This window comes from Carlito syrichta, unplaced genomic scaffold (genome assembly GCF_000164805.1).
Source record: "Carlito syrichta isolate Samal-C Ts95f unplaced genomic scaffold, Tarsius_syrichta-2.0.1 Scaffold309262, whole genome shotgun sequence".
Classification (NCBI taxonomy): Eukaryota; Metazoa; Chordata; class Mammalia; order Primates; family Tarsiidae; genus Carlito; species Carlito syrichta.
In genome coordinates, this window is record NW_007253358.1 from 355,879 (window position 1) to 369,140 (window position 13,262).

General features: G+C 42.8%; 1 protein-coding gene across 1 annotated transcript in view; it reads left to right on the forward strand.

Annotated features, from left to right (window-relative positions):
• Positions 1-13,262, forward strand: part of LOC103269434 (serine-rich coiled-coil domain-containing protein 2) — a 36,073-nt gene continuing 22,811 nt past the window's right edge. The window contains exon 1 of the mRNA XM_008067020.2: positions 1-33. The gene's annotated coding sequence lies outside the window, so the exon portion shown is untranslated. The remainder of the gene's footprint in view (positions 34-13,262) is intronic.

Sequence of the window (13,262 nt, forward strand, 5' to 3'; positions counted from 1 at the left end):
CCCCGGCCGAGGAGGCAGCGCGACCTCCGCACGGTGAGAGCCGGGGTCAGGGCCGAAGCCAGTGTCGGGGCTGGGGTCGGGTGGGCGCCCGAGGCAGCCCAGGACTAAGGGCGCAGTCCGGGGCGGGGCGAAGACCCGGGCTCCCGGGGTGAGGATGTAGCACCCTGCGGCCTCCCAGCCTCCGGGGTGACCCTCTGGAACCCCCCGCGAGCAGCCCGAGGCGGGGCGGGCTGGGAGGCGGGAGGACACCAGCCCTGCGGGCTGTGACAGCGCGCTGGGGACCTCGGGCCGCAGGGGCTGCCGTCTTTCTCTAAGGAGAAATCAGGGCGCGGCTGAGATAACCCTGTGATTTCAGAGCCTGGTTGTTAGTGAGGGTTGATAGGGGAAAGTACCAGGGCGCTTCGAATGAGTGGTATTTTTTTTCTTTTTAAATTACTAGGCCAAAACAAAGACACTCCCTAAAACACATCCTGATGTAAAACTTTGGTGGCTCACTTCGTGACTGTGGGTTCAGATCTCCTCTCTTTAGATCTTTGCTATTTTAATGCATGCATGTATTTTTAATGCGCCTACTGTCTTTACTGTAAAAGGATAAATGACTCCTTTGAGGTGGTCCTTGGTGGCTAAACTTGAGTTTGAATTTCAATAATTGCAAATTCATCTTTTTGTAACCTACCCAGCCAATTAAGCTTGCTGTTCCCAGACTAGGCCTTAGCAATGTGGAAATTACTGATGCACGGACTCAGTAGCCTCAGTTGGAATGATGGTGTTTCACTTTAATAGGTGAGGGAAATTGAGCTTCGAGCTTTTCAAAATAGCCACTTGAAAAGGCATTTCTTTTCTTCTTTTTTTCCTGAGCATTAAAATATTCATGGAACCTATTAATTTGACTAGTTTTGAAAAAACATCATCTTTTAGGCTAGTTTAAAGAGTCTTCAGTATTGGCAGCTCTTCTTTAATTAAATGGAATTTAAGATACTCTCCTGCAAAAAATAGGTGCAAAACATGTCTTATTGTCTGTAATCAGGTATGATAAAGATGCAGACATTCCTGTTTGTTTTGCCTGAAGTCAGTCTTCTTGTACTCTATTGTTTGCTTCTCTTAATTTATTTTTTATTTTTTTAAAGATTTTTTAATTTATTAAAGCTTTCTACGGTTTTCTTATTTGGTTGCTTTATTTTATTGAGTATTCTCGACATTGACTTCAAATAATCTCTAGGTTAATAATACACACTTTCTTGAGTCCTTTAGCCATAATTCATACTGTCTGCCTTCAGCATTATACTGTATTAATATGCCACGGTTAAGAAAATGCTAGAAGCCATCCTGAGAGCAAGAACTTTCCATTAAAAAAAAATTATTTTTTCTACCTTTCCACATTTAGACCTGCATTTTTTTGTTTATTGCCTTGACTCAACTCTTGACTTTACTGAAGAAGAAGGGACTTTCAAATCCATGTTTATTCAGTGGATGGCCGACGCAGGAGGCTCTCTTGAGCCTAGGAGTTCAAGACCTGCCTGTGCAACATAGCGAGACCTGGTCTCTATTTTCCTTAAAAAAAAAAAAAAAAGTCCTTCAGTGACTTCAGTCTATATGGATGAAGTTCAAAGCCCTTTACAATTTCTGGTATTTCTCTACATTCTGGTTTCGTCTTGTACTATCATGCGTGCCCTCTCCATATAAGACTACTTGCAGTTCTCTGAAGATGACATCTTCCTTTGTGGTTTTACATTGTTCCTCTGTTGATATTTCTCTATGTACTGAACAGCTTGCCCTTGCTAATCACCTCTGAGCCTTGTCCAGGTATCTTATCTCTTGTTGGGACTGATTCATACATTCTGCAGTTAGTATTTGTCAGTTGGTAGTTAGTAATTTGTTTATATGTGTGTCACCCACCAGGCTTTTGGGATTCTTAAGGGCAGGGACCTTTGCAACTCTAGCACAAGTTATGTGGCACAGGTGCCCCAAAACTGTTTACCAAATACATTTTTGAGGAATGGTTCCAGTCTTGAATCTAATTTTTTTTTTTTTTTTTTTTGAGTTGGAGTCTCACTCTGCCGCCCAGACTGGAGTACAGTGGCTGCTTCCGGCCACCGCAGCCTCGACCTGCTGGGCTCTGGCGATCCTTCCGCCTCAGCCTTCCAAGTAGCCCAGAATTACAGGCATGCGCTACCACGCCCTGCTGATTTTTTAATTTATTGTAGAGATGAGGTCTCGCTGCCCAGGCGGGTCTCGAACCCGCGGGCTCAGGCAATCCACTCACCTCAGCCTCCCAAAGGCGCAGGATTACAGGCTGAGCCACCGAGCCCGGCTATTGAATATAATTTTAAGATAGGCAAAATATGTTAGACCGCCTCATTCAATATCAGAACATTTAGAAAAGATGAATGCACAAGGTACTTTATCCAGGAATGAAGTAAAAATATCCAGGAATGAAGTAAAAATTGTTGGCTTGTTAGAAATGAAACTCTAGTTATGACTGGAAAACTACTTTATTGCTCCTAAGACTTTATTTTGAAGTGTAGTAATTTGCTCAAGGTCATGCAGGTGGAAAGGGACAGAGCTAGGATTACAGTCCAGAGCGTTTGACCATCTGTGTATTTCACCGTGGCCCCTAGTCTCCTAATTCTAAATTTTTTTTCCAAATTAAAAAAATTTGCTGGCTGGGTGCAGTGGCTCACGCCTGTAATCCCAGCACTTTGGGAGGCTGAAGTGAGAGAATTGCCTGAGCTCAGGGTTTCAAGACCAGCCTGGGCAATTTGGTGAGACCTCGTTTCTATCATAAATCAGAAAATTAGCCAGGCTTGGTGGCATGTGCCTGTAGTTCCAGCTACTTGGAAGGCTGAGGTGGAAGGATCGCCAGAGCCCAGCAGGTTGAGGCTGTGGTGGCTGTGAGTGTGCCCCTGCACTTCAGACTGGGTGACAGAGTGAGACTCCAACTCAAAAAAAAAAAAAAAAATTTGCTGAATGGGATTCCTAATTCTAAATCTTGATTGTTTTACAATTTGAATGGGGATTGTGGGAGATGAGGTAAGTATTGAAAAAGGGATCTCTATTAAATGAATAATAGAAATTGAACTTGAAAGAATTAATAAATTATTTGGTTCAACTGTAAAAATTTTACCATTAAACAAGTCTAGCCTGAAAAGGCAAATAACTTGTTTGAGGTTACTTGTACTCACCTGTATCTCACATCTCCTGACCTCATGCTTGTGTATTTGACCTCATGGTACTTTGGGAAAAAATGAAGAAATTGCCAATTTTTCAAAAAAGGGACAGCAAATCTGCTTGTACCTTTTCCTTCCTTGAATATATAGCTGCCACTCCTAGGGACTTAGAGCACTTGAGTGGCTGAGAAACATGATAGTTCATTTGGGAGTATAGGAGAAAGCTAATCTTTTATCATTTCACTCAGCCAGATAGTTTTAACTTCAGTGCTTGAGGCCCTCTCTCCAGATGCCCCATAACAAGTGGCTTCTGATCACCATATGGAGACCCCATACGGTTATGTTTTGGATGGTAAAATGAGATTTTAATATAATAAGGTTACAGCTGGCTAATAGCATGGCTAAAGTTACATGTATGGCTTGTCTGTATGTGAGAAAAGCCTGTTACTTTTATGTGATTTTTTGGGAGGGATAAAAAATGGTTATGGGGATGCCTCTGAAAAGTCAGTTTTTAAATGTGTACTAGTGTGGTGGGCCTGAACAATTTCAACAGGCTTTTTATTTTACAAACAACTTAGTGGTCGAAGAAATTAAAAAAAAATCAAAACAAACTTTCTACTTATTTTTCATCATAGCTACATGACATTATACTATAATCAAAGCATAAATATAATATTTAATATTTGCTTTTATATATGATGGATTTTCTTTTTGCTATAGTTTTCTACCTTAAGATTATTGTACAGTATTACAGTGAGATGAGTTACTATTTATTTCTTAATGGACAACTACATTGCTTACCATTTTGTAAGTAATGCAGTCAGGATATAGTTGTTATTGCTCATGTTATTGCTCTTCTTTAGGGTAGAGGTCCAGGGTGGAGGGTATTACAATGTTGGGGGTATAAGGGTTTTGTTAATTTTGAAAAATATTATCAGATTTACTTCTGAAAGGTATCAGTTTACCTTTACCTAAGCAGAGTTTGTTTGAGAGTTCTACCATATTTACAGGTTGTTTTTAAGTTTGTTTTTTAAAAGTGTACATAAGATTACTACTAGTCTAACATCACAGTTATAATGGAAAAGCAAATGCAGTATTTTTCTAGTTTTATTTTCTTCTTTGTTCATCATTTGCCCATAATTTACTGGAATCTTCTCACCAATTTTCATTATTGTTTTTGTTAAATATATTAATCTTTTGAAAAATATTTCTGATTTTTATTTTTCGTGTAGGCTTTGTGGTTTCTATATTATTAAAAATCACTGCTGGACGTGGTGGCTCATGCCTGTAATCCCAGTACTTTGGGAGGCCAAGGTGAGAGGATTACTTGAGCCCAGGAGTTTGAGAGTAGGGCCTAGGCAACATAGCACCTCATCTCTAGAAAAATAAAAAATTTAGCTGGGCATGGTGGCATGCTCTTGTAATCTCAGCTACAGGATGATGCAGAGGAATCGCTTGAGCCCAGGAGGTCGAGGCTGCTGTAAACTGTGATTGTGCCTCTACACTCCAGCCTGGGTAGCAGGAAAGAAGAGTGAGACTCTGACTCAAACAAAAACAAAAAACAAGTAAAAAGTCACTGATGTAAAACATTTTGTGATTTTTTTTTTAATGCCATGCCACTATCTAATGCATACTTTTATTTTCTTAAGCTTCTAGAGTTCATTTTGGTATATGTGTATATCTTAGCAAGTTATATATGCAATTGAGATCAAATTTCCTTTATGTGGATTTTATATTATAGTAAACTACATTATTATAAATGAGTTTTTTTCCCCCCGACCACGAATAGGAAAACAAAGTAATTTTTTTTATACAAATGGGTACTTGTTTTCTCAGTAAATTATGGTAAATTTTATATATTTATTTGTTTATTTTTGTGATTTATTATAGAGATATCTCACCAAGTTGCCCAGGCTGGTCTTGAACCCCCGGGCTCAGGCAGTCCTCTTGCCTTGGCCTCCCAAAGTGCTGGGATTACAGGCTGAGCCACCGGCCTGGCCGAGTATGGTAAATTTTAGACAAACTAACATTTTTATGACAGCAGTATATTGGTTAGCTGAAGTCTTTGTTCAGGATTAACCAGAAAGTTGTTTCTGATTTAACTCTTATTGTTAATCATTCTAAAATATGTGAAGTCTGGGCAGCCTAGTTAGATCCCATCTCTATAAAGAAAAAAAATCAACTGGGTGTGGTAGTGCATACCTGTAGTCTCAGCTACTTGGGAGGCTGAGGTGGGAGAATCCCTCGAGCCTAGTAGGAGCTCAGGACTGCAGTGAGCTATTATCACACCACTGCACTCCAGCTTGGTCAACAGAGTAAGACCCTGTCTCTAAAAAAGTAAATGAATAAAAATAAAATACATGAAAACAAACTTTGGTTATCTGCTCCTTTTGGGGAGTGAGCCATTTTAGGTAGAGACAGCTCAGGATAATAGTTAACATTGAGTTCTGGGTTTTGTGCTGGTACTTGGCATGGAGTTTCTTACCTAATCCTCAGTGCAACCCTAGTAGGTTCTTTTGGTATCCTCCTTTTATGGATGTAGAAATTTAGAGACATAAAGTGACCTGCTAAAGGTAATGTAGGTAGTATGCATTGGAACTGGAACTCAGTTTACCTGCTTTTAAAAGATTCTATTTCAAAAGTATTATCTTACTTGCTTTGCTAATGAGATTTGGATTTTATCTCTTAGACATTGAAAGTATATTAGGTGTTGCAAAGCAAAGGGAGCATATTGTATTTTAACTCTTTTAGGGAGATGACTGATCTGACAGTGTGAAAATATATTGAATTGTGTGTATGACAGGAAGTGGTTGAAATAGGTCATATGAAAAATGAAGCCTAAGCTGGGCTCGGTGGCTCAGCCTATAATCCCGCGCCTTTGGGAGGCTGAGGTGAGTGAATTGCCTGAGCCCGCGGGTTCGAGACCCGCCTGGGCAACTTGGTGAGACCTCATCTCTACAATAAATCAAAAATTAGCCGGATGTGGTAGTGTACGCCTGTAGTTCCAGCTACTTGGAAGGCTGAGGTGGAAGAATTGCCGGAGCCCAGCAGGTCGAGGCTGCAGTGGCCGGGAGCGGCCACTGTACTCCAATCTGCATGACAGAGTGAGACTCCAACTCAAAAAAAAAAAAAGGAAAAAAAAAGAAAAATGAAGCCTAAACTGTGAGGTGGAAGTGGAGATCAGGGGATATTTTGGAAAGATGTAGTATTTAGCAACTGATTTACAAGAGAGTGGGAAAGTAGAGTGTTGATTTGGAAGAAACCAAGTGGGTAATGACAGATATTATGTGCTCACAGCACTTGGCTATATTGCTTTCATAACATTCACTGTGATGTCTTGTACCTAATCTAGTGACATCTGTCTCCTCAACTGGATTGTGTGTTTGTCAAGGACAGGGACTGAGTGGAAGACCTGAGCAAATACAGGTTAAGATAATACAGGAAGTCGGCAACCCCTTCAGGTCGCCTCCCACTGTGGGAGTTTTTCTCTCCTCTCAATAAATCTTGCTTTCTCAAAAAAAAAAAAAAAAAAAAAAAAAATAATAATAATACAAGAAGAGGATAAGAGGCTGAACTCAGAAACACCAAATTACCAAAATCAAAAAGTGAGTGGAGGAAGGAACTCTAGAATGTGACAGCTGTCAGAGAGGATGGGTAAGAGCCATCAGCAAGGGAGCAGAGGGAAGGAAAGAATTAACATAGAAGTGAGTATATAGAATGCCACTCCAGGCTACAAACAATTCTGATGAGTGTGCCCTAATGTTATAAGCTGATGGCAGGTGTTGTGTAAAGGTAAATTGTCTTTCCTTTATTACAGATTTGCTCCCTCCCCATCTGCCTCCATACCTTTTTCATAGTATTCTGTCCCTCCTAATTTCTGCTTGTAATAGGTACTGATGCTGAGGTATGACTCAGCCTTTTGAGACCAACCAATCAGAACACTTCTTTCTTTTTAAGTGAACCGACCAATCAGGAATCTCTGATGTAATCCAAGTTTTTAGCTCTTCTTTGCTGAGTTAATTGCTTTGGAAGGGTCTCAGAGTTACTTCTCTACCTTTGTTTATTTTTTTTTTTTGAGTTAGAGTCTCACTCAGTCACCCAGACTGGAGTGCAGTGGCCGCTCCCGGCCACCGCAGCCTCAACCTGCTGGGCTCCGGCAATCCTTCCGCCTCAGCCCTTCAAGTAACTGGAACTACAGGCGTGAGCTACCACGCCCGGCTAATTTTTTGATTTTATTGTAGAGATGAGGTCTCATCAAGTTGCCCAGGCGGGTCTTGAACCCGCAGGCTCAGGCAATCCACTCACTTCAGCCTCCCAAAGTGCTGGGATTACAGGCTGAGCCACTGAGCCCGGCCTACTTCTCTACCTTTAAAGACTTCTGATTGGTTGTATTAAGGTTTGGAGCCATTGGGATTCCTAAAGGTTGCATCCATGAGAGCTATGTTTTTTCACCTGTTTACTTTTCCATGTTGATGAGTAGCTTAGTTTGAATATAGTTGGGTCATCTTTGGGGATTGTTGGTCTTAAAAATGCCACAGATAAATCTCTGTTCTCTTTGCATGGTTCTGTGGTTATGTAAGTCAAGGGGACTTGGTTTAAACTTCCTTGGTCATTTCCTAACTTTCTTTATTTATTTTTCAAAGAATCCCTTAGAAAAGGAATTTACTCTTGATTTTTTCTACTATCATTTGCTTCAGGACATCCTTACCCTCTGATTCTCTGCCTTCTGCACAGTTTTCATCTGCCTAGTTTTATTCATGCTAAGGACAGTGGGAAGTGTAAAAGAGAAAAAGCTTTCTCGCTTGCCTTTGTTTTGATAGTTGTTACCACCCTGCTCCTCTCTTCACTGCTTCCAGCTGTTCAATTTGGCATGACCTCCTGCCCCATATCTTCAGTTCTGTGTGTGGGAATGGGAGATGCAAAGCATGGCTCTTTAGCTGAAGAATGCTGGACATCTCAGGGTTTTGGTTCTTCAGTGATCTGTTTTAGTGTCTGGTATTGAAAAGCCAAGGGGACACCTCATTTCTTTTATTTTTATTTATTTATTTATTTAGAATCAGAGTCTCACTCCGTAGCCCAGGCTAGAGTGCATGCTCATGGCTACCCCAGTATCGATCCGCTGGGCTCTGGCGATCTTTTTGCCTCAGCTTTCCAAGTAGCTGGAACCACAGACATGCACTACCACCCCCTGATTTATTGTAGACATGAGGTCTCTCCAAGTTGCCTGGGCTGGTCTCAAACTCGCAGGTTCTGGGAATCCACTTGCCTGGGTCTCCCAAAGTACTGGGATTACAGACTGAGCCACTAACCGGGCTCGGTGGCTCAGCCTGTAATTCCGTGCCTTTCGGAGGCTGAGGTGAGTGGATTGCCTGAGCCCATGGGTTCGAGACCCGCCTGGGCGACTTGGCGAGACCTCATCTCTACAATGAATCAAAAATTAGCTGGGTGTGGTAGCGCGTGCCTGTAGTTCCGGCTACTTGAAAGGCTGAGGCGGAAGGATCGCCGGAGCCCAGCAGGTCTAGGCTGCGGTGGCCGGAAGCGGCCACTGCACTCCAGTCTGGGCAACAGAGTGAGACTCCAAATCAAAACAAAACAAAACAGACTGAGCCACTGAGCCCAGCCTACACCCTGTTTCTTAGGTGCTTTCTGTTCCTCAGCATTCAACCTCTCTTTAAAATACAGAATTAAGTCCAGTATTGTTTCTTTGAATTGCTTGCCTTCCCCCCAACCAAAGCAAAATACAGCAAGATACACCAAGATATCAAAATCTTTGAAGACTGAGCCCTTAGTGTATACTCTAGGGACAACGAAGCAAGGCAGACACCAGAAGGTACTTTGAATTGTTGTTGTCATCATATTAATGATACTTGGTTGCAGCCTGAGTGCTTTAGGGAAATTTGAGAGCTTTTTCTGACCATTAAGTCTTGGCAACCAGTGTTAGAGCTGGGAGTTACAATTTCCTCTGAGGATCTTAGCTCAGAAAAAGCGATAATTTTCATAATAGCTATTTAAGTGTATAGAATGGGCTTGGTGATATTTTGGTCAGAGTTGGTAGGCCACTTTACAGGCAGCATCCAGGTGGCATTTCTTTTTAAGTGGTGGGGAGGCAGGGATGACTATCCTTTTCTTCTTTTTTATTTAAAAACATTCTCTCAAGTATATTTTTCTCATTTTAGGAATAATGTGGACTTTTCAACATTTATTTATTATTGGCATCAGCTATAGTTGTACCTGAGCAAATGCAAGTTAAGCTAATACAGGAAGAGTGCAAAAGGCTGAACTCTTAGAGTTGTAGGCCATTGTTGTGACCTTTTTTTTTTTTTTTTTTTTAGTTGGAGTCTCACTCTGTCGCCCAGACTGGAGTGCAGTTGCTGCTCCCGGCCACTGCAGCCTCGACCTGCTGGGCTCCGGCGATCCTTCCACCTCAGCCTTCCAAGTAGCTGGAATTACAGGCACGCGCTACCACGCCCGGCTAATTTTTTTTGATTTATTGTAGAGATGAGGTCTCACCTGCCCAGGTGGGTCTCGAACTTGCGGGCTTAGGCAATCCACTCACCTCAGCCTCCCAAAGGCGCGGGATGACAGGCTGAGCCACCGAGCCCGGCTGTTGTGACCTCTTTTGCAGTCATGCTTGTCTAGGACTTGAGAAGTTCTACACTGTAAATTTCCTTAATCCTGGCTGTGAGACTAGATCCTTAGTCTGAATTTTCCTCATTCATTCATCCATCCATTCAAGAAATGTCCTCTGAGCCGGGCTTGGTGGCTCAGCCAGTAATCCTGTGCCTTTGAGAGGCTGAGGTGAGTGGATTGCCTGAGCCCGTGGGTTCGAGACCTGCCTGAGCAACTTGACGAGACCTCATCTCTACAACAAATCCAAAATTAGCTGGGCGTGATAGCGCGCGCCTGTAGTTCCAGCTACTTGGAAGGCTGAGGCAGAAGGATCGCTGGAGCCCAGCAGGTCGAGGCTGTGGTGGCCTAGAGTGGCCACTGCACTCCAGTTGGGGCGACAGAGTGAGACCTCCAACTCAGAAAAAAAAAAACAAAAAACGAAATGTCCTCTGAGTACTTACTGGAAATAATTTAGTGAACAAAACAAGTTTCGACCTTTGTTAGAACTTATGCTCTGAGATACAGAAAATAAAAAACAAGTGTATATGTAATGTCAGCTGTTATGTTGCAGTGTAGAAAAATAAAGCAGTGAAAAGAGCATGTTAGGGAGAGTGCTGCTGTTTTATTACATAAGGTGATTAGGGAAGGTCTTAATGATAACTAGTATTTTTGTAAAGTTATTGAAGAAGTGAAATGTGTGATCTGTGCAGATATTAGGAGAGAGAATACTTGATAAAGATAGAACTGGATAGTATTTAATGTCAAAGATCCTGTGGCTGAAGCTTGCTCGATCTGTTCTAGGAGTGTCAAGTAAGTTAGTGGAGGTATTGAGGGGAATTATTGGTAGAAAATGAGGTCAGTGAGGTGGGTTGGGGAAATGCGGGATCATATGTGACCTTGTAGGCCAGTGAGACTTTGACTTTTACTCTAAAGGTGGGATCCCACTGGAGAGTTTTGACTTGTTTTACTTTTTTTTAAATTGGAGTCTTACTCTGTTGCTCAGGCTGGAATGCAGTGTCACGCTCATGGCCACCGCAGCCTCACCCTCCGGCGATCCTTCCACCTCAGCCTTCCAAGTAGCCGGAACTACAAACATGCACCGCCATGCCTGTCTAAGTTTTTGATTTATTGTAGAAATGAATTCTCAGTTGTCCAGGTTGGTCTCGAACCCCTGGACTCAGGCAATCCTCTTACCTCTGCCTCCCAAAGTGCTAGGATTATAGGCTTGAACCACCGCGCCTGGCCTGACATGTTTTAAATGGACTTCTAGGCTGCTATTTAGAGAATGGGACATAATAATATCATTTAGCAGGCTGCAGCAATAATCCTGTGTGGGAGATGATGGTGATTTTTTTGTTTGTTTTTTTTTGAGTTGGAGTCTCACTCTCACCCAGACTAGAGGGCAGTGGCACACTCCCACCACCGCAGCCTTGACCTGCTGGGCTCCTGCGATCCTTCCGCCTCAGCCTTCCAAGTAGCTGGAATTACAGGCGTGCGCTACCACGCCCAGCTAATTTTTTGATTTATTGTAGAGATGAGGTCTTGCCAAGTTACCCGGGTAGGTCTTAAACCCATGGGCTTAGGTAATCCACTCACCTTGGCCTCCCAAAGTGCTGGGATTACAGGCTGAGCTGTCGAGCCTGGCTGATGATGGTGATTTTAGGCAGGGATTGGGAAAAGTGCTCACACTGTGTATATATTTTGAAGGCAGAGCCCACAATTTGATGATGGATTGAATGTGGGTTGTGGCCTTTGACTTGAACAACTGGATGAATGGATGTTTAATGAGATGAGTAAGACTACAGAAGAATTAGGTTTTGGGGGGAAAATAATGAGTTTAATTTTGGACATATTAAGTTGGCAATTCAACTAGAGGTATTGTGTAGATAGCTGGATATACATGAGTCTGCAGTTCAGGGCAGATTTTTGGACTGGAAGATACACATTTCCAGTTATTGTCAGAGAGATAGTACTAATGCCATGAGACTGCTTAAAATCATTTAGGTAGTTAACGTGACTGAAGAAGTCCCACGACTTAGCCTTGGAATCCTGTAATGTTTTCAGAGAGAGAGAGAGAGAGAAACTAGCAAGGGAGACAAAGAAACACCCCATGAAGGAGAATTAAGAGTGAGTAGTTTCCATAAAGCCAAGTGAGATGTTTTAAGGAGGAGCGACTCAGTACGCAGCTGTGTCAGATGCTATTAGATCGAGGACTAAGAGGTGACTGTTAGTTTCAGCAATGTGAAAATCATTAGTGGTTGGGAGAGGTGGCTCACGCCTGTAATCCCAGCACTTTGGAAGGCTGAATTGGGAGGACTGCTTGAGTCCAGTTTGAGACCAGCCTAGGTAACATAGCAAGGCTTCATCTCTAGAAAAAAATAAAAAAATTAGCTAGGCATGGTGGCATGTACCTGTAGTCCCAGCTATTCCAGAGGCTGAAGTGGAAGGATCGCTTGAGCCCAGAAGGTCGAGGCTGTCACTCCAGTTTGGATGACAGAGTGAGATCCTGACTCACACACACACACACAAAGAAACAAAAAAGAGAATCATTGGTGACCGTAACAAGTTGTTTCTGGTTTAGTGATGGAGGTAAAAACTTGATTGGAGTGGGGTTAAGAGAGAACTTATAAAGTGAAGCTGAAACACAGAGTGATAGCTGGAGGGACTGTCTGGTCAAGATTTTCTTTTCTTTTCTTTTTTTTTAGTTGGAGTCTCACTCTGTTGCCCAGACTGGAGTGCAGTGGTTGCTCCTGGCCACCGCAGCCTCGACCTGCTGAGCTCTGGCGATCCTTCCGCTTCAGCCTTCCAAGTAGCTGGAACTACAGGCGCACGCTACCACGCCCGGCTGATTTTTTGATTTATTGTAGAGGTGAGGTCTTGCCAAGTTGCCCAGGTGGGTCTCGAACCCGCGGGCTCAGGCAATCCACTCAACCTCAGCCTCCCAAGGCGTGGGATTACAGGCTGAGCCACCGAGCCCAGCTGAAGATTTTTTTTTAAGGTGGGTTATTTTCTTTTTTTTGTTCTTGTGTGTATATATACGTATATATATATGTATATATAATTTTTTTTTTGAGTTGGAGTCTCACTCGGTCGCCCAGACTGGAGTGCAGTGGCCGCTCCCGGCCACCGCAGCCTTGACCTGCTGGGCTCCGGCGATCCTTCCGCCTTAGCCTTCCGAGTAGCTGGAATTATAGGCGCGCGCTACCACACCCGGCTGATTTTTTGATTTATTGTAGAGATGAGGTCTCGCCAAGTTGCCCAGGCGGGTCTCGAACCCGCGGGCTCAGGCAATCCACTCAACCTCAGCCTCCCAAGGCGCGGTATTACAGGCTGAGCCACTGAGCCCAGCTGAAGATTTTTTTTTTTAAGATGGGTTATTTTCTTTTTTGTATTCTTGTGTGTATATATACATATATATATGTATATATAATTTTTTTTTTTTTTGAGTTGGAGTCTTACTCGGTCGCCCAGACTGGAGTGCAGTGG